Source organism: Schistocerca nitens, chromosome 3 (assembly GCF_023898315.1).
Source record: "Schistocerca nitens isolate TAMUIC-IGC-003100 chromosome 3, iqSchNite1.1, whole genome shotgun sequence".
Classification (NCBI taxonomy): domain Eukaryota; kingdom Metazoa; phylum Arthropoda; class Insecta; order Orthoptera; family Acrididae; genus Schistocerca; species Schistocerca nitens.
Genome location: NC_064616.1, coordinates 431,461,238 through 431,488,301, shown reverse-complemented (window position 1 = coordinate 431,488,301; position 27,064 = coordinate 431,461,238).

Genomic DNA, 27,064 nt, shown 5'->3' with positions numbered 1-27,064 from the left:
GATGTAGCCTGAAAGTTCTAATCTGATATAAATGAATAAAAGAAAATCAAACGCATTTGTACTTGATTTAAAGGCTTAATTAGTTAGCGCTCGCAGAATCTGTGATTCCGAAGTACGTTTACGTGGAGCTGTGATATGTTTCTCTTGTTTTTACAGAGTGGAAGTATTGTGTCACGTCCCACAGCAGTTAATCGGAGGTAATGTTTTTCTTCGCGAGTGCGAAAGGAAGTGATCTTACAGTGTTATGATTAATCATATTTTTTTAAAAAAATGTTTAGCATATTTTGTAAAATGCAATGTAATTACTGTTTTGGAGACAGAAAAATTACGTTTCCTTTTTTAATTATACCTGAAAATTACCATTTACACAATGAACGGCTTCAGCTATGATCCATATTCATTTTCAGATCATTGTTGCAGCTTAAGATGGCTCACAATACAAAGGTACACACCACACTCAATTATGAGCTTTTGAAGCACAGTAAATATCCTGCAATGCTTTCTTGGGAATGTCCTTGTGGAGGTGGTTGACTATTGCTTCAGTGCAACCTACTAAAAAAAATTAAGCTGGCATTGTTCTGTGGAAATATTTCTTAGCAAAGAGAAAACAGCAGCTATCCTATTTTCTGTAGCACCTAACGCAGCTTCTACGGGCAGCTCAAAACGCTCATCGTCGGACGACAGTACAGAATTTATGTAATGTCTTCCATTTTTCGCTGTCGTAAGTGGAATAAAGGAATGTGGTGATCATTGTGATGAACGCTGGTTAATTTTAACTTAGTGCGTCTGCTGTTATGGATGAGTGTAAATAGGAAGGAATGGAAATTACGGTACGTGGAGCAGCGTCATTGGCTTGATCCTAACAAAAAGCGTCTGCTGTTCTTATCTACCTTCTCACTCCGTAAGACAGCGTAGGGGATTTTGTAATTAAAGCGTGGATATCGGAGCGTAGCCTGGCGAGGAAGAATTATTCGCTGCGTTCGTCAACTTGCTGCTGAAATTGTGTTGATGACTTTTTCTTCCACCATTGGGATTCGAATCGAAAAAGGTACTTCCAAATTGGGTGCCACCGTACTAGAATGTGTTGGTAACATTGGTTACGAATTTTGGGAAGGACGACCATTCAAATCCTCATCCAGCCTTCCAGATTCAGTTAATTCACGTTTTACGTACATCACATATGAAAAATGCTTAGAAGTTTCGTTTCAAAAGGACGCCGTCGATTCGTCGATTTCCTTTCTCACCGTTGATTGATTTGAGTTTATGCTCGGTCTCCAGTGATCGTGGTTCAAACGGCTCTGAGCACTATGGGACTTAACATCTGTGGTCATCAGTCCCCTAGAACTCAGAACTACTTAAACCTAACTAACCTAAGGACATAACACACATCCATGCCCGTGGCAGGATTCGAATCTGCGATCGTAGCGGTCACGCGGTTCCAGACTGGAGCGTCTAGAACCACACGGCCACACCGGCCGGGCCAGTGATCATGTCAACGGGACATTAAACCCAAAAGTCCGTAACTCCTTCGTTTTTTTAATTATTTCCCTGCTTACATTTTCGCAGTGTAGTGTATGAGAATAGGTGTTACCTAAACATTTAAGAAAATACCTGCGTTGATACATTCTTTTACATGTGAATGGAACGGTATTGGCTGCGCAGTACATCAGAAGTTCGCGACAAATAGATTAGAGGACTATGAGTGTATAATTAATTCCCATTATCTCCTTTAGCCAGTGACTTCTGCCAATGTAAGATTGCTGCAAAATGAACAAAAAATATCTTTCCGTACGTAAAAATCCCGCATTTGACCAATGACGGCTGCATCAATGGTACTGTAGCTTATATGTAAACGGAAATGGTCGTGCTAGCACAATCACCGGGCCTCTCTCTGTCCAATTACTGCGCCATTCCTGTCGGTTCATATTCGAACAATGGACAGTGCGTCCATTTCAAGTCGGATTACGCAATTCAGCACATCATTGTAGACATACAAACACGGACAGTAATGCAGCTGTCGTGTCAGCGTGACGTTGTAGCGCGAAGGAGATACGCCGAAGCTTCACTTACCTGTCAGATGTCAACGCATTCGGCCCCAGTCGCAGCGGGCGTAACAATAGGCAGCACGTTGGCGTTACGTGGAAATACCGCGCCCGGCAAGGTGCGCACAATGAGAGTGCGGCCTTCCGCTCATCGCCTTTGTCGGCGCTGTGGCTCTCAGTGTTTACGCGCTGCTCGCCTGGACGGCGGCAAATTATAGAGGGAGTTGCAGCAATTTACTAACCAAATAAAGCGTGGTAGGGCGAGCAGTTGGCGCCCGAGAGAGGGTAGCAGATGCCATCAATCTTGACCCGCGCCACCCGTCTACCTGACTGGTTCAACCTCCCAATTTACACGGAATTATCGTGTTTAGTAGAGACGCTGATAGAGCAACAGGTACGCCGATACATCACACCTGACGAGCGGCGCGCCTCAAGTCGGCGCCTCTGGGCTGTGCTCCCACATCAGTTCCGCCACCAGCCTGGCTGTGCTTCTCTGACAGACGGTCTGCCTTTGTTTGCAAACCGCTCATCCGCCGGCGAGTGGGCGGTAAATCAGTCTCAATCATGGCGCTCTCTGCGCGAGTAAAATAAGCATTTGTTATACCTCGGGACAGTAAATTGATTTTCTGAGTGAACTAAAGGGTTTATCGAAATTTTCTCGTCCATTCTTCCCCTCAAGTCTCACGATCGGAGCGACGTAGTCGCTTAACTGCATGGTCAGTCACGGTAGAAAGGGAGAACACGTGGGAGATGAATGCGCTGCTGGGGTGGCCTTGCTATGTCCGATGTGGAGCTCTGAGCCGTGATCGAATGTTATGGCAGAGTATCTCTCGTAATGGAGTCATATACGGCATGAGTGGGGCTCAAATTGCCATTCAGCCACCATAATTTAAGTTTCCCGTAGTTCTCCTAAATGTCTTAAAGTGAGTGGTAGGATTATTTCATAAACAAGGGGGAAAGCTGTTCGCGTCCATAGCAAAATGCTACACGTGCTCTCTGGTTAAGAGTAAATGAACAGCAACAACGAACTGCTAGACTGTCGAAGTAACTAGTAGCGAACACATTACGATGCTAAATCCAAAACAAAAAGGGTATTATCTCTCAAATAACAGATTCTCCTCAGAGCCATCACTCAATCGGTGCCAACATCCGAATATGTCAAATGAACATAGAAGACATAAGCCGTAGTAAATCTTGACAAAATTCTAGTACACCATAAAATTGACGTAGTCACAATTCAGGAGGCCCACACAGCAGTACAGTCCAGAGACAAAATACCGGAGCACAAACTTGTCGCTTCAATCAGCCGTCCACATTTACTAGAGCTGAAGCTGTAAATGTTTGCATCACTTACTCCCGCTCAGGCCAAGGAATTTTCCTTATGGCTGTGAAGGTGGAAGTATTTTAAGTATACATAAGCCTCCAAAGGCCAGATGAACTGAAGACATGCTCCTCATTTTCCTAAATCCTTGTATTTACACTGGAGACCTTTACTCCCAGCATCTGCTTTGGGAGTCCAACGAAAGCTATGAAGTCGAAGAAAGATTAGTAGATTGGGCAGAAGGCACTACCTCAAGCCTCCCCTACGACCCCAAACAAAAGCTCGCTTTCTACTCTGCGGCATGGAACAGGGGATAGAACCCGGATCTTACTTGCATATCCACCACTTCCAGCAGAACAGATGATCATAGAGAAGTCCCTCACTAGTTTCCTAAATCGCAGTATAGACCAGTGATCACCATGATAGGTGCAACTGTTCCTGTAATCCACACACTTATTGTCCCAAGATGTAATTTTAGGAAAGCCATGTGGCAACGACTTAAAACACAGAAGATAATATCAGGCATACAGAACCAGAATTTAAAAAAAATAATCCGTTTTCGTTACACTAGTAATTAGCAGAGCGAGGACTATAAGGAGCTGTACGCCAAATATGGAAAAATAGTAGACGCCGACGCTGACAAACAACCCTAAGAAATACTGAGCAACAACAGAACATGCAGATGTAAGGAAACATTTAAGAAGCTGAATTTCACCCACAGTAGCCGAACATCTTGGATATTACTGAGAAATTTGGATTCGGAATGTACAGCTGGAACAAAGCAGGGCAGCACTTGGAAACCGGAAGTAACAGTCTAACGAATAAAACGGGGTCTCAAAGCCAACGATCGATAAGAAGCACAAAGAGAACGTCGCTTACCTACTTAACAAAATCTGACGAAGCCGCCAACAAGCCCTATCAATCATGCTCTGTATAGAAGCCAAAGATGTGGACGATGCCCTGCAACGTGTGAAGTGTCAGAAAGCAGCTGGTACAGACAACATTTTCCCAGAGTTCATAAGGAATACTAACCCCAAAAATTGCCAGTGACTTGTTGATTTCTACAAAGACGTAATAGCTACATGAAAGCTTCCATCTCTATTTCGCTTCTTAAAAAAAGAAAGCAAAATTATAGTTATTGCTAAACCAAGAAAAGATGCTTCACTCCCTGAAAGCCAGGGACCAATGGCTCTCCTGAGCGTAAGCTACAAGCTATTGGAAAGAATAATTTACACTAGACTACTCCCTATTTTCGAAATGTGCATACCCATGAAATATGTCGGCAGGGAGAAATTGTTGCGATCAAGTACTATCACTCACAACTCACATCGAAAATGGCTTTCAGAAGAAAATGAAGACGGCGAACACTTCCTTTGACCTAATATGTGCCAGACGGTCTGGAAGAAGTGTGTATTGGTAAAACTCTAATACCTATTTCCCTGCAAGGCTTTTCTCCAGCTTATGACGGGAAACATCAGAGACAAGTCCTTACATGTAATGTTAAAAGGGAGGAAAAGCAAATTCCGAAGCCTGTAGAATGGCATTCCTAAGGGCTCCGTTACGGCCAAAATTCTGGTTAACATCTACACGTCGGGTATACCACCAACAACGACTCGAAAGTTAACTTCTGCAGATGATATAGACACAGAAAGCGCGAACTTACCCCAAACAGAGAACACACTCGGTCAAGATCTCCAAATAATAAATATCTTACAAAATGAGGATCTAACCCAAATTCGAATAAAACAGAAGTTTCAGCCTCGGCTCTCAATAACAGAAAGGTTCACATATTAAAAAACTAGAAACCCGCCTCGATTGCGAAAAAAGCACCTGGTGTTAACCAAGGTTTCGGCGTAGATAACTACACCTTCTTCAGAACAATAAAACCCACAAGTACCTAAGAAGACCTTTGTCAATGATTAAAAGAACACCATAGCTATACATTTATAAACGAAAAAAAGGAAAACACGAACAGTACACATGTACAAAGTCTAAACCGTTACTTAACTTAATGGTGTAACCTACACCTCACACCGGCCTATGTTCGATGGGCCATGACCCGTCATAAACTGCAGCTACAAATGGTCGCTCACTTACACGCCCGACCCGCAACCTATGCACATGCGCAAGACAAGGGAGGTTACTTGAATGCGCATGCGCATACGAATACGTGAAAGTTTATACATTGGTCGTGGCTAAATTTCCCTTATATTCCTAACCGTGGATCAACGTATATCAAAAAATAGAATGGATAGAATAAGTGACGAGCTAAATAGGAGATGAAGCTTGAAAATAACCGCACACGGTTGCTTATGCTAGGAAAGAAACATATATGAAGCTACCTATGAAAACAGGAGAAACTCTTAAAAACTATTCCTAAAGCCAATAGTTAGCCCGGGGGGGGGGGGGGGAGGCTGAGGGGACGTAATCTAAAGACGTCGTGATAATAAAGCTATAGAGATAAAACGTGAGGTGTTCAACGGGCTAAAATCACGTCCATCGTAAAGGAAATGAGGAAAAAGAAAAAAGATGAACAGCTTGACCAACCGCGCTCGCCAATCAGCGCATGCATGTGAAAATCCCCAGATCATCAGATTTACGAGTATGAAGAACAAATTAAAGGTGCGAAACCTTCAAAAAATTTTCTGTTTCTTAGTAGGTTAGTTGGTCGTTAAGGATATTGTCTTTATCATGTTCCAGATGCTTAAAGATCTGCATTTCTTCCAAAACATCCAGTTTTAAGCCCTTAACCTCGGCATGAAGTAACTCGATATTAACTGGAGGGCTCGGCGCATGAGCCGTTTGCACAAGGTGTTCCGCATAAGTAGAGCCCTTAGTACCGTCACCGCTTCTAGTAGGAATATGCTCTTTATACCTGAGACCCAGAGCTCGTCCCGTTTGCCAGATGTAAAATTTAGGACAATCCCCGCATGTAATTTTATACACTCCTGATTGGGAAAGTTTCTAGTTTTTTAATATATTAACCAACGATTGCTGAGGCGCTGCAATGTTGAAGGTTCTTAGAAAGGTTCACGTTCAGCTGAGAATATACTCAGAAGGAGGGCACAATACGTACCCTAAATGTGTAGGAGTAACGTTCGACCGAACTTTGACCTATTGCAAACACCAGGAAAATGTCTCAGCTGAAGTAAAAACCAGAACAAACATAATCCAAAAATCAGGAAATACGTCTTGGGGAGCTGATGCCAACAACGTGAGAACCAGCAGCATCTCTTTGGTTCACTCTGATGCTGAGTATTGTGCCCCTGTGTGGATCAATAGCCACCACACTAATACTGTTGGCGTCCAACTCAGCCAAGCAATGACGTTAGTTACAAGAAGGATCAGGCCAACTCTCCCTCAGTGCTTACCACTTCTCAACAACATAGATCCACCCCAGACGAGACTTCTCGCTGCTCTGAGGTCTGAGCTTCGAAAATGTTTAAATAAACCAGTATGACATATTTTCGTTGATTCTGTCCAACTTACCAACGAACATTTGGATTTAAGACTGAAATCAAAAAAATTACCGAGTATGAACAACGACACTCCTTCGAAACTTTATTATACGCGAACATTGGTGACCACAGTGGAGAAACGTAGTCGGAAATTGTACTCCCATAAAAGATCCGACAATCAGAGTCGCCAGTTTCGACCAGAGTGGAAGGGTATGGTGTCGTGTCCTGACACGGGATAGACAGGGGATTTAAAGGTCAGTCTGCAATTTCCGAACAGTGAGGAGCAAATGCAGAAAGGCAAATTCCCAGTGAAGGCAGATTGATGGTTCTATCAGCGCCAAACACTGTCACTAGGCATCAACGAGAGATGAGGATTTTCGGACTTGACAGAACGCTTGCACCAGGAGACTCATGCACTTCAGGGGTCTGATTAGCGCCATTTATTTGCGATCAGACTAACTACTACACTGAAGGCTAAGTCTAAACATTAGAAAAAGCAAAGGAGGCAACTGGTTGCACAATAGAAGTCAGTGTCTGAAGCCACGGGGCAGGTGCTAACAGGAGCAGCGAACACTATCATCATGCTAAGTACGAAACTGAGAGCAGCACTCCATGTGAGAAAAACAGACACGTCGGAGCTTATTGAGGTTGGCCACCAGCGACACGGAGTCTGCTCCCCAGCGATCTGACTGAGAGCTTCTTGAATACAAAAACATGGGTTTTTAAAGACTCGTGGCTGCGCACCATTTCTCCTTTCCTATAGCCAAATCACCAATCCGCCGCCATTTAACAGTCTTCGGCCAATCTGGCGAGTCGGTCTGAACCTCCAGGGCCCTTTGGTCAGCCACATTTATATTCCACCCCTACTCCTACTCGGTAGATTCGGATGTATCTGGATTTTTCATTATCAGACTCCAAGTTTGGTATCAATAGCGTTCAGCTGAAAGCTAAACGTCACTACTACTCCTGTCATTCCCAGCAACAACAGTGTTTTACATCACTTGGCCCCTCCCTCCGCCCTTATTTGGGTGGGGACTGCTATAACAGCACTCTAACCTGTGTAAACACACTGCGTTGCAGTTCTCAGCAGTAAGTATCAAGCTTGTCGCTCTGCTAAGACATGCGTTTTCGTGGCTATCTTCTATAATGACGCCTTACGAAAGCGTCTAGGTGGCGGATGGTGTTACCATTTAATTTTCTGAAGTGATACTTCTCCCCTGGGACAACTGCTTAGAGCGTCTGCAATCTGCACAGCTCTGGTGTCAATGTTTATCTCGCGTAACCTAAACGGTATCACTTTTGCCTTCTCTCTGCATTGTGCCTCTGATTTCCTACCTTGTAGCGCCCTTAATGGCTCCAAATAGCCTTAAGCGTAACAACGTACAAATCATTATGTCATCAATATATGCAATCTCTCCCGGTGGGAAAAATTTTTTGACAATTATTTGGCAACAAATTTGTAATCTGGCTTCTGTTGTAATTATAACATCTTAGCTCCAGAAACAACATTGTAGATATTCTTCGTTAATTGTTTCTGTTCTCTTTACATTTCGCACTTTGTGAAGTTAGTATTTCACTTCACTTTTGCAAACATGTAAACATAAGTATGAAACACTGTTTCATTTCTCGCTGGACTTATATACCCATAGATACATACGCATAGAAGCATCATCGTAAATCTTTGGTTAAAGTTTCATGAAGACATGCATTACATAGATCATAAATTTAAATCAGTGGCTAATTAACTTTTCCCTTTTTTTTTTTAAGGATACAAATACACGACCAAGTCAAATATTTTTCTCTCTCTTTTGTTTTTACGTTACATATACAAGTCCATATTTATTTGTTTATTTTTCTTCACATGAGTTACAAGTAATCATATCAATAAGACACATTACATATTATCATTACGACAATAAATCTGAAAGAACACAATCTTACAGAATTTTAGTATACATTTCACTTATGTGGTTCACAACAGTAATTTATTAAGTACTAGGGTAGTTTCGCAATGTGTTGCATTATATTTCATCTCCGCGAGGTGATGGCGTGGGTAACGCTTGTCTTTCCTTATTGCGCTCAAACGTAACAGAGCCTTCATCACGCTCTTCACTATTTCCTCTCACACTTTGCCACAACAATCATCGCCCATGTCTTTCCATATGTGCTTAAAGTAATCTCTAAAACATTTTCAGTATCTGCTCAAACAACATTTGAATGTAATGGTAAATATTACAGCTCCTAGGTAGGACCAAAACGAAAACTGATACCAAGGTACTTTTAGAACCTTGCCGTTCTTGGAAGGCTGTTTCATCTTCTATTTCTATTATTTTATGACCTGCTACTTTAAGGTCATCTAAATGTTGTATTACATGTTCCAGCGTGCTGTCTAACTGTAACTCAGAAACGTTCCTCTTTTCCTTACTAGTAATACAGCAATCAATCTCCACATATAAGGCTGATACAATGTCTTCACTGATCACATTAATTTTTATTATTTGTTCGGACTGTATGAACGTATGAGTTCCATACCCTTTACATTTTCCATAAAATGTTAGTAGTCCTGTACCTCTGACCAGCAAACTTCCTGATACAATGTGGGAATATACCTGATGGGTTCAACATCTTTGTTTCACATGTTTCATGATCACATGTGGACATTATAAAAAACTTCTGTTCACAAATTTTGCGAAAGCGATCTATCTCTTTTCACAACATTTCGTCGTTACTCAGTTTTACTTAGTGCCGCTTCGATTCATCAAATAAAAAATAACCTTTTTCTGGATGTATGTACATGAGTGAACCTTGACTTCCATCAACTTCAGAAAGTAGGGGTAATACTCTGTACATATTAAACAGTTAGCTTTCTATTAATAGCACATTCAGTACATAATTTAGTATACAGCCAGATACAAACGCATCATCAGTTACGCGTAATAACTAGTACCCGCTCTGTTCTGTGAAAGCAGTTGGGAACTTTGTAACCTCCTCCTTACTAATCGGCCTATCCTGCTTGCGATATAAAATATTAACGTGGATCGCGTGTATACCTAATGGAATTTTTCTAATTGGATAAGGCCATCTTTCCCGAAGAAGTAATACCGATAAGTAGGGGGAAAGTGTACAACCGATCTTTCTGATAGAAAAGTCAACTAAAAATTAAAAAAGTAATTAAACTGAACAGGGCTACAATTTGGAAAAATTAAAGTTATTTTGTGCATTCACTCAAGAACAACACTGGACAGAAAAGGGGTACCACTGATCATGAATCCAAAAGTTACACTATTGAAAGAAAAGGAAATAATTACGGTCGCCAGCCCACTAGGGCGATTTACATCCAAATTCCTGTACAAGATGATGCGAAAGAAAAACATTTATTGTTAAACACTGACGTGGCAACTGAAGGTTGTCACGTTTTTTGACACTAATTTTAAGTGAGTATGTAATGATAAAGAAAACAGTGAAGTCACTTTTACATTAAGTTTGTCATTAAATTTTGAAAAAGGCAACCGAGTAATGATTTGAAAATATCCACTTAAACTTTATGTTAGTATTGTACTTCGTTACGTGAACAGTGACTTTCAGAGACGTCATCAAAGAAATTTCGAGAAAGGCAAGCACTTTGCAGTTTCTTAATTTTCAAATTGGATTTTATATTGTTGTCTGAACAACTGTGTCTTTTTTATTGACTTGAACAGAATTAATACACTAGAATACGTACCAAACCAAACAGCCATGTGCTCCAAGCTCTATGTAAAATAAATAAAACTTCCGCACTCTTAATTTGTGGATTTTCTTTAGATTTGGATTTTTTCCAGTGATAGATTCTCAAATTTCGGTTAGCATATAAGGGAGAAAAGGAACAAGGACCCTGCTTGGTAACAATGTCTGGGAGCAATGAGGACACAATACGCCCTGAATGTAACTGATTATTATTTAAATAAAGATCATTAATCAAATCACATTCAGTTGTGCTGCTGGGTTAGCCGTTAATACTTTCTACCAATGAACAGTCTTACTTCAGTGCTCTGCGTGCGACAAAACTCGGAGCCGACGACGAATCTGTGTTGCTGGAACTGCTGCTGTTGTTGAAGACGGTAACATCTTGTGGTGCCACGGCTAATTACAGGACGGGCAGTCGTAATTAATACAGTCTCTTCCGTCCGTCCACTGTCTTTCCTCCTGCTACTAGTCATCTGGCCAGCACGCCTACATGATGCCGCCGAAATGTTACTCTCCACTGCGAGAACTTTAACACCACACTTCCGCACACTACACGCGCTGGAACCCGTCTCTCGCCCTCTCCTCGCGCTCTGCGCAACAACTCCCTACCCAAAGATTTTACAATGCACAAGCACTGCTATTATCGTTGCTAGTCGATGCAAATAACAATTCCTTTGGCTTTTTCCCAGAACTTATAAGTTTCAAAGTAAAACACAGATAAATACAATGAAACGTCAACAGACTTCCACCTAAATGTACGCATACAATGAAGCAATGTCCGTATTTATTAAAAGAAAGCATTTAAATTACAAATATTTACATACAATTAAAAAAATTGTATATCGGTAGCACGTGCTATGGATCCAGCATTTTCGGTGTTACAACTTCTTCCCTTTAGTATCGTCCCGAATTAAATACAGATACCTTACTGTTTGTACTGGATTAATAATATGAAGTTCAAGAATTCCTTTCTTGGCATTTACTATAGAACAAATTATGATCTTGCATTCCCTTTCTAACTCACTGTAAATTGATATTAACTGTATTAACTGTTCATTAACAGTAGTATTCACAGCTAAGTGCTGTTCTTTTGATCAATCCCATTAGCATTCATTCATTTGCTCATGGAGCTTTTCCATGCTTTTAACAATCACTTTCTCGTTACGTGCAAGGCTAGCTACTGTATGGTTGAAACTCGTCAAAGTTGCTTTTACTAATGTTACTTGCTCTTTGGTCAGCTTAAGCAATTACCTCTGTCCATTTTCCATTAAATCGATCTTTGATTTGGAAAAGAGAGCATCCTGTTCATCTAATGCCTCAACCAATATTTTACTAATTTCACCCACAAAATGTAAGACTCCTTATTTTCTGTGTGCCGAGCTCTATTTCAGTAGAACTCCTTTAACTTATCGGCATGCACCGTTAAAAATGTGTTTCTCTTTAAACGAATGACCACATTTGGGTTCTTTGTCCTTACTACAGTGTATGGGCCATGTCACTGCGTGTCTAGCTCACGGCTCCTACCCCTTCTAACGCTTTCATCGTACAATAGGAACTTGATCACCTGTTTCAAAATCTTTCTGATCTTGGTCCCTATTATAGTATTCTTTGTTCTTTTACTTACACTATATATTATGTTCTCGGGCACACTGGTGTATCTGTCTCACTTTATCCCTTAATTCGAGAACATAGCCTTCATTATTATAAGTAACATCCGCGGGATCTCTCTGCAATAAACCGGTATGTTACATGCTCTACCGAAACATAATTCATGTGGTGTATAATTCGGGGCTCTGTAGGGCGTAGTGTTGTACACGAATACAGCGGATAGAAGCCGTTCCTTCCAATTTGATTGTGTCCTATTGACATATTTTTTCTTAAGAATTCTCTTATAGTTCGGTGTTACCTTTCCAATGCTCCGTTCGATTGGTGCTGGTAACAGGAGGTCTGTACCCTTCCAATCCTTAACATTCTGCACACTCTCTTTAGTGTATCACTCAAAAAATTACTACCATTGTCACCAAGTGTTACTGCACGTAGTTGAAACCTTAGAATTATTCTTTTCACTACTTTTGTATCCGTTCTGTCACAATGAACTTTGTTAGAACTTCCTGGAATATTAGTATATATCTATGATTTCTGTCTGTTATCGTCAGTGGACAGACGATATCAGTATCAGACCTGTCAAACACTCCTTATGGTGTTGGTGTTATAACCAACAGCTAGTGCGTTTTATGACGTATTCCACAATATTCTTTTTCATACCAGACCAGTTCGGTACTTCCAAATTCGATCGTAAGCTCTTACGATCCATTGATGACCACCTATGGGTGCCTCATGGAATTGCCGCAAAATTTCCGCCTTTTCTTCAGCAGGTATCTCCTGCTGTTCGTCGTCCTCGACTACCAGCACTTTCTCACTTTCGTTTTCCACTGTTCCGGTATCAGCTGACTGTACTCCGCTTATTCTTGACAATGGATCCACAACACAGTTGTTCTCGCCTCTTTTTATATATAATTTCACAATCGTACTCCTCTAATTTCAGTGTGAACTTCATTAAGCGGAAGGACAGATAACTTGTATTTCCGATCCACTGCAGTGGCTTATTGATCTGTACAAATGGTAAACTTACGACCAAAAACATATGGTCTGATATGTTTGACCACCCAAACTGCGGCCACTAACTCTCTCTCAATTATGCTATAATTTCGCTCTGCATTGTTCAAAATTCTTGAAGCTAATGGAAGGTCATTACCTAACTCCCCTCGGCTAAGAACTGACCCAATAGCTTACGTGGTAATTATAAACTTTTTTGAAAAATCTGGGTACTGTAATATAGGGTGCGGGGTGGGGAGGGGCATTGAATAGTTTCTGTTTTTGCACTTGGAAAGCCTCTTCTTGCTTGGTGCCCCATTCACACTTAACACCTTTTTTAACAACTCAGGTAGTGAAACTTCCTGGCAGATTAAAACTGTGTGCCGGACCGAGACTCGAACTCGGGACCTTTGCCTTTCACAGGCAAGTGCTCTACCAACTGAGCTACCCAAGCACGACTCACGCCCCGTCCTCACAGGTTTACTTCTGCTAGTACCTCGTCTCCTACCTTCCAAACTTTACAGAAGCTCTCCTGCGAACCTAGCAGAACCAGCACTCCTGAATGAAAGGATATTACAGAGACATGGCTTAGCCACAGCCTGGGGGATGTTTCCAGAATGAGATTTTCACTCTTCAGCGGAGTGTGACCTGATATGAAACTTCCTGGCAGATGAAAACTGTGTGCCGGACCGAGACTCGAACTCGGGAGGTAGGAGACGAGGTACTGGCAGAAGTAAAGCTGTGAGGACGGGGCGTGAGTAGTGCTTGGGTAGCTCAGTTGGTAGAGCACTTGCCCGCAGAAGGCAAAGGTCCCGAGTTCGAGACCCGGTCCGGCACACAGTTTTAATCTGCCAGGAAGTTTCATATCAGCGCGCACTCCGCTGCAGGGTGAAAATCTCATTCTGGAACTCATGAAGTGGTTTTGCCACTTTACTAAAGTTGCTTCGGAAGTGTCTATAGTACCCAACTTATCCTAGGAAACTTTTTAATACCTTGGTTGTGGTGGGCTGGGGATACGATCCGGCCACTGCCTTTATCTGTGTTTAGTTTATTTGGGTCTGGTTTAAACCCATCTAGGTTAAGACGTGTCCCAGATTTATAATTCACATTTATCCACCTGCCACTCTAAGTAATGTTGCCTTAGCCTCTCGAAAGCCTCGGCCAATCGGCCATTATGTTATTCCAGTGATAGGTTGAAAACTACGTCGTCTAAATAAAGAAATATGTTTTCACCCTGTAAACCGATGAGAAACGAATTCATCAATTTTTGGAATGTGGAGAGTACCGAACGGTGACCCATTGGCATTCTTTTGTACGAATAACGAGCGTATGGTGTGCTGAAAGCTGTGAGTTCTCAATCGTTTTCATCCAGGAACACCTGATACTATCCTCTAAACAAATCAAGTGTTGGAAAATATTTTGCCTTACACAGTCCGTCTAAAATTTCATCTATACACGTAAGTGGGAAGACTGTGTTTACAGCAACGTCACTTAGTTTTCTGTAATCAGCTACCACCCTCCATTTCCTTTAACCAAATGAATCCATCTCTTTGAAATCATGAGCAATGGGGAATTAAATGCGCTTGTTGGAGGTACTGTTTTATCATCCTGCAACATGTGATTTATCTCCTGTTGTAACGCCTCTTTCTGCGCTTCTGGTTTTCTGTAAGGGCGAGAACGCATTACACGTCTCTGCTTTGGTGTCGGATTGTAGCTGTATATGCCAACTTATCTCCTGACAATTGGAAGATATCATTATAGGCAGAACACGACTCTGCTATGGACTGTTTTTCTACGGCATTTAAATGATACAACTCCAAGTTCTCTTTTCATAACCTGATCCTCGATTTTTTCTCACTGGAGACCGTGTCTATCTTGCGCACAGTGTGATTCAGAATTGGGATAAATAGCGGAACTTCTTCCACCTCAGTGGGAGGCATCTCCATAGAAACATCCTCTTCTCGTCTATTTAACACGCTAATTAAACGAAAGCCTTTTCGTACTCTCACCAGCGCCTCTGGTAGGTACACGCTGTTCTGTAACTCTTGTTTCTTGATAATGTCTTCTCTGAGGATAGTATCAGCATCCTTTATCCCCGAAGTTCTTCCCTCACGAGAACTCAACTTTGTTTTAGCCACCTGGCAGGTTCTGTAGAGTTTGTTTGTCGTTGGTAACACGGCTGTCTACCCGTGCCTTGTTTACATCGCCATTTCTTCGGTGTACTGTTGTTTATGAGCCCCTCTGAACAGCTCAGAGAACTTTGAACTCCACTGCTTTCACATCTTGCAGTTTCAAAATCAGTTTGTGGCTTTTTAAGCCCCTGCCCCTGTGTACTTGCACAATGTGCTTCTGTCTCCGTACACAGTTTAACGCGCCTATCCCCCGATCCACAGGGTTGGCGTAATCAGTTACTACACCGTGCTTCGTAAAGAAGTCCATACAAATTAAACCGGCGTAGGGAATACCCAATTCTCGTCCTACGAGACGACACTCCTGTTTCATTCTTAATTCCCGATCTGTTCCAATATCTAAAACTGCCGTCCCATATGTATATATGACCGGACTTTTAATGCCTTCAATCTTTATACTTTCTTCAGGTCTGTACCCCACATGGCTTTGCCCCACACGGCTTTGCAGATAGTTCATACCGGAAAGGCTAATTTTTGATCCGTTATCTAGAAGCAATTTTAATCGACACTCTGTAATCTGTGGACAATTCAGTTCTACAAACTCATTTTTACTTTTTCAGTCGATTCTGAATACCTTTCCTAGTTCATCATAAGGCGACTGTAATCTTATGCTTTTCTTTCGTTCCTCTACTTCCTAATTTTCACAGAATTCTCTGCGTTCTCAGTACACTCTCTAGTCAGGTGTCCTGGCCTATGACATGCGAATAACACAACAGTCTTCGCTTTCTGACAGTGACCTCTATGTCCTAATATATAGCTGCTTTCGCATCTGACTGTCTTTCGAGCCGTTTACTCTCAACACGCTTGGAACGATTCTACTTTGCGAATTCTTTTCTCAAGTCGGCAGTCTCGGATTAAATGCCCTGATTTGCCACGGGTTTTACACTTACATTTATTTCTGTAATCCTTAGACGTGGGCCCTAAACATCTACATGAGAAAAGCTTTAGGATTACCTTCCCCGTCTTGGCATGATGACTTTTGTCGCCAAATCATTTTTCCCCCGTAGACATAATTGAAAACTCTTCAGTCAAAGCTTCTACATCTACATCTACGTGATTACTCTGCTATTCACAATAAAGTGCCTCGTAGAGGGTTCAATGAACCACCTTCAAGCTGTCACTCTACCGTTACACTCTCGGAGGGCACGCGCGAAAAACGAGCACTTAAATTTTCTGTGCGAGCCCTGATTTCTCTTATTTTATCAAGATGATCATTTCTCCCTATGTAGGTGGGTGCCAACAGAATATTTTCGAAATCGGAGGAGAAAATTGGTGATTGAAATTTCATGAGAAGATCACGTCGCAACGAAAAACGCCTTTGTTTTAATGATTGCCACGCCAATTAACGTATCATGTCTATGACACTATCTCCCCTACTTCGCGATAATACAAAACGAGCTGCCCTTCTTTGTTGCTTTTCGATGTCAAACGTCAGTCCCGTCTGATGCGGATCCCACACCGCACAGCATTACTCCAGAATAGGGCGAACAAGCGTGGTGTAAGCAGTCTCTTTAGTAAATCTGTTGCGCCTTCTAAGTGTTCTACCAGTGAATCGCAGTCTTTGGTTGGCTCTACCCACATTACCCATGTAATTGTTCCAATTTAGGGTATCCTTAAGTATTTACTTGAATTTACAGCGTTCAGATCTGCGTGACTTCCCGCGTGAACGAAATTCAGCGGATTTTTTAGTACTCATGTGAATAACTTCACACGCTTCTTTATTCAGGGTCAATTGCCACTTTTCGCACTATACAGATAGCTTATCTAAATCATTCGGAAATTCGTTTTGGTCATTTGATGACTTTACAATTCGAATAATGATAGCATCATCTGCAAACAATCTAAGACGTCTACTGAGACTGTCTCCTATGTCGTTAATATATTTCAGGAACAATGGAGGACCTATAACAGTTCCTTGGGGAACGTCTGATATTATTTCTGTTTTACTCGGCGACTTTTCTTCTATTACTACGAACTGTGACCTTTCTAACAGGAAATCACGAATCCAGTCGCACAACTGAGGCAATATTCCATAGGCACGCAGTTTGGTTAGAAGACGCCTGTGAGGAACGGTGTCGAAAGCCTTCTGGAAAACTAAAAGTATGGAAGCACTTTGACATCCCCTGTCGATAGCACTCATTACCTCACGAGTATAAAGAGCTAGTTGTGTTTCGCAAGAACGATATTTTCTGAATCCGTGCTGACTACGTGTCAATAAATCGTTTCCTTCGAGGTACTTCATAACGTTAGAATACAGTGTATGTTCCAAAACCCTACTGCAAATCGACGTTAGTGATATGGGCCTGTAGTTCAACGGAGTATTCCTACTTTCCTTTTCGGGTATTGGTGTCACTTGAGCAATTTTCCAGTCTGTAGGTAAGGATCTTTGTGTGGCGAGCGGTTGTATATAATTGCTAAATATGTAGCTATTGTATCAGCATACTCTGAGAGGAACCTGAGTGGTATACAATCTGCACCGGAAGCCTTGCTTTTATTAAGTGATTTAAGCTGTTTGCGACACCGAGGATATCCATTTCTATGTTTCTCATCTTGGTAGTTGTTCATCATTGGAATTCAGGAATATTTACTTCGTCCTCTTTGGTGAAGGAGTGTCGGAAAATCGTGTTTAATAACTCCGCTTTAGTGGCACCGCCATTAGTGACTTCACCGTTGCTATCGCGCAGTGAAAGTATTGATTGCGTCTTGCCACTGGTGTGCTTTCTGTATGACCAGAATCTCTTTGGGTTTTCTGCCAGATTTCGAGACAGAGTTTCGTTGTGGAAATTATTGAAAGCATCTCCCATTGAAGTACCACTATATTTCGAACTTCTGCAAAACTTTGCCGGTCTTGGAATCTTGGGGATTTTGCGCTCTTTTAAATTTGGCATGCTTTTTTCGCTGCTTCTGCAACAGCGATGTGACCCGTTTTGTGTACCATGGGGGATCAGAACCATCATTTATTAATTTATGTGGTATATATGTCTCAATTGCTGTCGATACTATCTCTCTGAAATCATTCCACAACTTTTCTACGCTTACATGATCCGATCGGAAGGAGTGCAGACTGTCTCTTAAAAAGGCGTAGAGAGCATTTTTATCACCTTTTTTTTAACAGATATACTTTGCGTTCCTTATTGATGGTTGTAGGAGTTACGCTATTCGGCCTAGCAGCTACTGCTCTGTGGTCGCTAATCACTTTATTCGTCACGATACTCATTGTTTGTCCAGGATTATTTGTTGCTAAGAGGTCAAGTATGCTTTTGCAACCATTTACGCTTCGAGTGGGCTCATGAACTAACTGTTCAAAATAATTTCCTGAGAAAGCTTTAAACGTATAATTTTTCCAGCATATCGAGGATAGATTAAAGTCACCACCGACTATAATTGTCTGAGTGGAGTACCTATTTGAAATGAGACTCAAGTTATCTTTGAACTGTTCAGCAACTACATCTTCTGAGTCGGGGGGGTCGGCAAAATGACCCAGTTATTATTTCGTAGGATCTATGTACTTCAATTTCACTACAAGTCATACTACTTCTGACAGCAATAAATACCCCACCTCCAATTAACTGTATTTAATCTATCCTTTCTGAACACTGTTAGATCGTTAGAAAAAAATTCTGCTGTGCTTATTTCCGGCTTTACCCATCTCTCTGTACCCATAGCTATTTGAGCTTCAGCGCTTTCTATTAGGGCTTGGTGCTGTGGTTCTTTCAGCCTAGCTTTTGTATGCATTCATCATAAATACCTTGAATGAATCCTGCTCTGCTTAATTTTCTCACCAATGACAAAATTCCCGCTAGTTCTGATGCTGGCACCGCACCATGGACAGATTCACGAAACTGATATTGAAGTGTATCTACTTTACTGGCCCAAACTGCAATCGATTGCCCTTTTGATTGTCTACTAGAAAGCATATTGCAAACATAGAAATCTTAATTATGCTTACATGCGTAATTTTCCAACATAGTGTTTGTTACTTTTTGCCAGGTGGAAGGTAATTCACGCGCGAGCAGTTTACTTCGTGCAGGACCCTGAATGCGGGTTTTTACGAATTTTACTACTGGATGGTCAGCTTCACGTACTAATAAAAAACCTATGTCCACATTATTAATAAATTCAGTTAAAGCAGATTTTGTACCATCAAAAGTCTGGGTAATGAGTTTAAGGGCATCACTGATACTGACGTTAGACAGTATTGCTCCACCATAGGCATGTACGTTATTAGACGAAGCCATGACTTACTTTTATCTGCTGATGCGTTGTGCAGAGGCGATACGAGACGGCATCGTTGCTGAAGGCGGAGCGCTGTGCTGTGCTGAGGTGAGGTGTATAGTGAGCTGAGCTGAGCCGGGAAGAACGTGACCGCGCGACGCGCAAGGTGTCGCGTTGCCCTCAGCTGTGCCGCTGAAACCCGCAAGGCTCCGTGCGTCCTCCGCTGCCGGGTCGCGCTGTCGCCGCGTGTCGTTGCCCTGGCGGTCCTCCCTGGTCCGCACCAGCAGCTCCGTCTAGTCGCCTGGCCGTTCTGGCGACCCCCGCGTCGTCGTGAAGTCGTGGCTGTTCTGCCACACCTTTCTTCGTCATGCGTTGATCTCCGGTCCCCAGCCTATTTCTTCTGCTCGTCGCGCTCTGTCTGTTCTCACTGGAGTGCAAGTGCTGATTATCATATGAATCTCAAAGCCGTCAGTCTAGTCATGACGTCGGTCTGAATATTTGTGAAGCTTCCATCTATCTTAAAAATCGTCAAGCAAATCACCCCACACCTGGCGCCAGAAATGTTTACCTTTGTCGTGTCATCCTGACACAGGATAGTGGGAGGGCATGGGTTAAAGGTCAGTCTGCAGTTTCCGAGCGGTGAGTAGCAAATGCAGAAAGACAAATTCCTAGAGAAGGCATGTTGATGACTTGGATTAGCGCCCAACACTGTCACAGGGCACTTACGTGAGAAGAGGATTTTAGGCTCGACAGAATGCTTGCAGCAGGAGACTCATGCAATTCAGGGGTCTGATTAGCACTGTATATTTGCAATCAGAATAACTACTATTTTAAAGGCTAATTCGAAACATTAGAAAAAAGAGACAATTGTTTGCACGACAGAAGTCAGTGTCTGATACCACGGGGCAGGTGCTAACAGAGGTAGCGATCGCTAACAGCATGTTAAGTGCAAACTTGAGAGAAGCACTCCAAGTGAGAAAAACAGACAAGTCGGAGCTAACCGAGGTTGTCCATGAGCGACACGGAGTCGACGACCCAGAGCTCTGACTGAGAACCACTGAATACAAAAACATGTGTTTTTAAAGGCTCGTGGCTGCGTACCGTTTCTCCGTTCCTATAGTCCACTCACCAAACCGCCGGGAATTAATATTGTTCGGCCAATCTGGCGAGTCGTTCTGCACCTCCAGGGGCCTCTAGCCACCCACATTTAGATTCCTATCCTACTCCAATTCGGTAAGTGGGAACTGTGTTTTTGATATATTTGCACAAATTTTTTTATTTATTTTAAAATTCTATTCTGATCCGTATTTTGACATGTTTGTACAACTCCTATTCGTCTTTATCTCATGTATCTGTTATTCATGAAGTAGTGTGCCATGTTCATACGCAAATATCTGTAAATAAATATCGGCAGAATCACTGCCGTAGTCCTCCCCCATACGTGTCTAACTTCCTCATCCAAGGAAAAACCGAGAGGAAGGGTTTCTCCAGCAGTGGATCTTAAGTGGCTGATGACGATTACATGTAAAAATGAGCCATGCGTCTGTCTCTAATCATTTTCATTGCGATGTATAAGGTGTCAACAAGCACGAAGGGTATGTAGCTTCCTATTCTACCTGTAGATTTCACATGCATCGAGCGATTGTTACTCTGAAAACAGTTGTATTTTCGCAAACGAAGGGAAATCATATATTCTGCTACCTTACTAAAAATGCAGAAGGAACGTGAAGAGATCTGTTGTATTGTATTCACAAAGGCATCCTGATAGTGTCCAAAATGAATGGCAATTCAACGAATGCGCAAAAAATTGTTAATAGAATGGCACTGGAATGTTCGCAATGGTAAGTGGTGATCATGAAACGAATGAAGCGAATAAAACACTGGCAGCTGTTACTCACAGTCAGCATGTCAGCACCACAGGAGCTGTGAGTGTCTCTGGAATAGCTCATTCCAACGTTGTCCCGTTTTACGCATAAAAGATTTCATGTATCATTCCCCATCAGATTATCCAGCGGGACTCCAGATTACGCATGGAATTCAATCGCTCGGTTTTACAGCCATATCAGAACAATAGATTCTTCCTTTAAAGAATTCTCTCTACCGACAACCAGATTTTGTAAATCTTTAAAGTTGAATCGAAGCAATATGCATTAATGAGCATTTCGGAATCCGCAGTGGCTGAGAAACATTGAGCATCAAATACAGTGAACTGTCAAGGCTTGTGGAGAACTTATTAGAGGCTGCGTAACTGATTCCTGTTTCACAGAAAAACGTTTATGACATAAAAAAGACGCACAATTTATTACGTGATGCTAATGGAGCAACCAAAGGAAGCAACCTCTTGCCACTTGGTGGAAGTGTATGTGGCACTTGGGCGTCGGTACTCACCTGGCTGCAGACTTGTGGCTTGGAAAGCGCACAACCAGCTCTATCATTGCTTCTGGATAGCGGTTTTTGTTCGCCTAGACGTCAGCTACATTTTAAGCCACTGGAATTTTTCCTCTTGGGTGAGCTCAAAGATGAAGACTATGCACGTGTTCTGAGAACATAAAGTAATATTAAACTTCGCAATCTAGCCGCGTGAGTAACTTCGTGGCACAGTGGAAGATCCCCAGTTCGAGTGTCGGTCTATTAGAGATTTACAATCTGCAAGAAAATTTCACATCAGCGCACATTCCGCTACAGAGTGAAAGTTTTATTCTGGAAACATCCCCCAGGCTGTGGCTAAGCCGTGTCTCCGCAGTATCCTCCATTCCAGGAGTGCTAGTTCCGCAAGGTCTGTAGGAGAGCTTCTGTGAAGTTTAGAAGGTGGGAGACGAGGTACTGGAGGAATTACCGCTGTAAGAACAGGTCGTGAGTAGTGTTTGTATAGCTCAGATGGTAGAGCACTTGCCCACGAAATGTAAAAGTGCCGAGTTCTAGTCTCGGTCCTGCACACAGTTTCAATTTGCCAGGAAGTTCCATATACTACTTGACTGATAATATATTAATTGTTATCCATTCGGTGTCAGTGTTCCAGAAACAATGCATAACAGCGCCTACGTCAGTTTCGATTTCAATAATGAATCTTTTATTGAAAGAGATGAATAGTTTAACTGAGTTATTACGTAAGTTACTACACTGCCATACGCTGACGATGCCCTGCTAGGAATAGTAACTGTTTTATACGTTCAACACCCAATGTGTTCTTTGTACCGTGTTTTAAAACTCCCGCATGTCATGCCTATGTATACTGCATTACAACTTTAACGTTCGAGTTTGTATATTCCCGATCCCTTGAATTTGTGCCTCTTGATTGTTGATTGACTTATGTTTGAATGTATGGTTTGCACAGTTTTGTATGCTATTATCAAAATACCATAATATCATACGCAATTAAGGTCGAGAGGACTACAAAAGCTGAATATTTTTAGTGACTTTGTGCTTTGATATTAAAGTCATCAGTCTTTTATTGTGAACACGATATGAAAATAATAAGAATAAACAACGATGCAAATACCTTACATAAATGCAGGAAAACTGTCACATCCAGGAAGCCATTATTGAGAAAAAAGCATGTGGCAAACGAGCAAACTCACATCAATATAGAATCTCTACTCAACTTAATAAAATAATCAGCAAAGCTTGCTAAATATTAAGGTTTGGTGTACATGGACACCAACTTAGAATAGTCACGCTACCCACAAAATGACGCATGAGCTGATGTTTTATCTATTGTGTTTTACGCATGCGAAGCTTTTCTTTAATGAAAAAGGCCCTTTATGATCGCTTTGAAATAACTAAATGACCATTAAAATAATAAGGAAGTCTTGGACAACTTATAATTTAAATGACCGATTATAAATTTAGTTCAGTTAAACACGAATAAACTCAGAAAATGAGGTCATTATGTACCCTTTCGTATTTTATCGTAAGTCGGACACTTCCCAAGAGTATAGGACTGCATGGTGTACCGATGGTTAATTGAGGCAGATCCCAGTAATGAGGCTTCTGGTAACTGGCAGATGGATGTTTTATCATGTCTATGGTTTCCAAACGGCCACTGAGGTCCTCTGGCACTGCTGCCTGTGTGCAGAAAACCACTGGGACCACTTTCCCAGGTTTACGCAAGTTACGTTAAATTTATGAACGACTGGGCAGGTACTTGAAGTTTAAGAAATCAAAGTTGATATCCATAACACTGTATAAGAAAACATCGTCGCAATAACCCGCAAGAGTGTCGATACACATTAGCGACAACAGACCGCTTCAGTGAATAAAGTGTTTTCTTGTACTGTTTGACACTTAGGGAGTAGTTGAAAGGAAAGTACCCCATATGACACAATCTGCTCTATATTTGTATTCATATCCTTGGTGTCCCGTATAACAGCGTGGCCAGTCGTACCGAATATATCAATATACTTTTGGCCCTTTTACATTTGGTAACAGTGTTGCTAGTGAATATGCTGGTAGCCATCCGACTTGATGTTATCTATTTGTATGAAATGAGAACTATATTAATACCTTTAGCTGCTGACGGGCGTTGATATACACTCCTGGAAATTGAAATAAGAACACCGTGAATTCATTGTCCCAGGAAGGGGAAACTTTATTGACACATTCCTGGGGTCAGATACATCACATGATCACACTGAAAGAACCACAGGCACATAGACACAGGCAACAGAGCATGCACAATGTCGGCACTAGTACAGTGTATATCCACCTTTCGCAGCAATGCAGGCTGCTATTCTCCCATGGAGACGATCGTAGAGATGCTGGATGTAGTCCTGTGGAACGACTTGCCATGCCATTTCCACCTGGCGCCTCAGTTGGACCAGCGTTCGTGCTGGACGTGCAGACCGCGTGAGACGACGCTTCATCCACTCCCAAACATGCTCAATGGGGGACAGATCCGGAGATCTTGCTGGCCAGGGTAGTTGACTTACACCTTCTAGAGCACGTTGGGTGGCACGGGATACATGGGGACGTGCATTGTCCTGTTGGAACAGCAAGTTCCCTTGCCGGTCTAGGAATGGTAGAACGATGGGTTCGATGACGGTTTGGATGTACCGTGCACTATTCAGTGTCCCCTCGACGATCACCAGTGGTGTACGGCCAGTGTAGGAGATCGCTCCCCACACCATGATGCCGGGTGTTGGCCCTGTGTGCCTCGGTCGTATGCAGTCCTGATTGTGGCGCTCACCTGCACGGCGCCAAACACGCATACGACCATCATTGGCACCAAGGCAGAAGCGACTCTCATCGCTGAAGACGACACGTCTCCATTCGTCCCTCCATTCACGCCTGTCGCGACACCACTGGAGGCGAGCTGCACGATGTTGGGGCGTGAGCGGAAGACGGCCTAACGGTGTGCGGGACCGTAGCCCAGCTTCATGGAGACGGTTGCGAATGGTCCTCGCCGATACCCCAGGAGCAACAGTGTCCCTAATTTGCTGGGAAGTGGCGGTGCGGTCCCCTACGGCACTGCGTAGGATCCTACGGTCTTGGCGTGCATCCGTGCGTCGCTGCGGTCCGGTCCCAGGTCGACGGGCACGTGCACCTTCCGCCGAACACTGGCGACAACATCGATGTACTGTGGAGACCTCACGCCCCACGTGTTGAGCAATTCGGCGGTACGTCCACCCGGCCTCCCGCATGCCCACTATACGCCCTCGCTCAAAGTCCGTCAACTGCACATACGGTTCACGTCCACGCTGTCGCGGCATGCTACCAGTGTTAAAGACTGCGATGGAGCTCCGTATGCCACGGCAAACTGGCTGACACTGACGGCGGCGGTGCACAAATGCTGCGCAGCTAGCGCCATTCGACGGCCAACACCGCGGTTCCTGGTGTGTCCGCTGTGCCGTGCGTGTGATCATTGCTTGTACAGCCCTCTCGCAGTGTCCGGAGCAAGTATGGTGGGTCTGACACACCGGTGTCAATGTGTTCTTTTTTCCATTTCCAGGAGTGTATATCAACGGGGACAGGTGAAAATGTGTGCCCCGACCGGGACTCGAGTCCGGGATATCCTGCTTACATGGCAGACGCTCTATCCATCTTAGCCACCGAGGACACAGAGGACAGTGTGACTGCAGGGACTATCTCACTCACGCCTTCCGTGACAGCCACATTCTCACCTTGTATGTCCACACACTACATTCGTAGTGTCCCACCCCAACACACTCATTACTTATGGAAGACATTCTTACCAAGTCCCGTAAGAGTTCGAGGAATATGTGTGCATCCGCACAGAAGAAGAAGGTCATGGCCGGTATTGCCAGAACTATATACCTATATGGATATGGTGTCTGTTCTTTCGGACATGCCAGAAAGAACAGACACCATATCCATATAGGTATACAAATTTGTATTGTTGTCTGGAGCTCCGCGTTCAAGAGATACGTTCTCTCCCTCCACCATCGTCTAACAGAAGTACGCCGTACGCCAGCTAACGAAGAAGAAGCTATTCCGGAAGCTATGTAACAAGAATGTCACTGAAATACACGTCAAGTTGCAAGGAATTTTCATGGCTTGCAATGCGTCGTCCATGACGAGTAGCACGAGGAAGAGATGCACCCCTATCACCACTCGTTAAAGCTAAATTAGCATCCAGAAGACCGCTCTCTGTGGATGCAGTTTTTAGAATGGTTCCAACGACAACCGATAGCCTTCGGCGATCTCATAAGCATTGTAATTTTGTGTGCTGAAGCTGTGAGGGTATGTTCAACATGCTGTGATGTTAACCATTACGACTCCCGTAACCATGGATACCAGACGTGCTTTAGTATCAACATATGAGTCAGAATACTGGGAGACAAAATTTCGGCCCCTACTTATAGCTGAGTCGATTGACTGCACCAAGCTATAGAAGGAGGAAGAAAGGAAGGAAAATTGGGTTTAACGTCCCGTTGACAGCGAGACCATTGGAAACGGAGCTCAAGCTCTAACGGTGTCAAGGGTGGAGAAGGAAATCGGGCGTGCGTTTTTAAAGGAAAGATCCCAGCTTTGGCATAGAGTGATTTAGGGGTTTCAAACGTCGTCCTTCTGAATGTGACTCCAATTTGCTAACTACTGCGCCACCTCACTCGATGCAGCTAGGTATCATGCACTTCCCATAAACTGTTTCTGTCGGACAGAGGATGTGTTTCTACCAACATGTTGCATCTACACACTCTTGAATGCAATGTGCAACATTATTAAAGCAGAGCCTTTCCAGGGAAATATTTCGGTCAAGGGGGTACAGTATTATGGCCTCCGCGAAGCCTGTACTAAATACTCTGGATTTGTTCTTCTGGGAACAATTGAAGGAGCACGTTTATTCAGCATCGTCGATGAATGTGGAAGAAGTGATAGCTCACGTCCATGCTGCTCTTGTACGTAGGTACTTCAGAAAGTAAATTACACATATCAGCATATGGTAAGACCATTGCGTAACAGGAGTGGAACATTGTCAGAAGAGAGTATATGTTCCGAGTTCCCTGTAGACAGCTCTGTTGTGGTACGGGTAACAGACGTATTACAGTGTGGGAGTGCAATGAC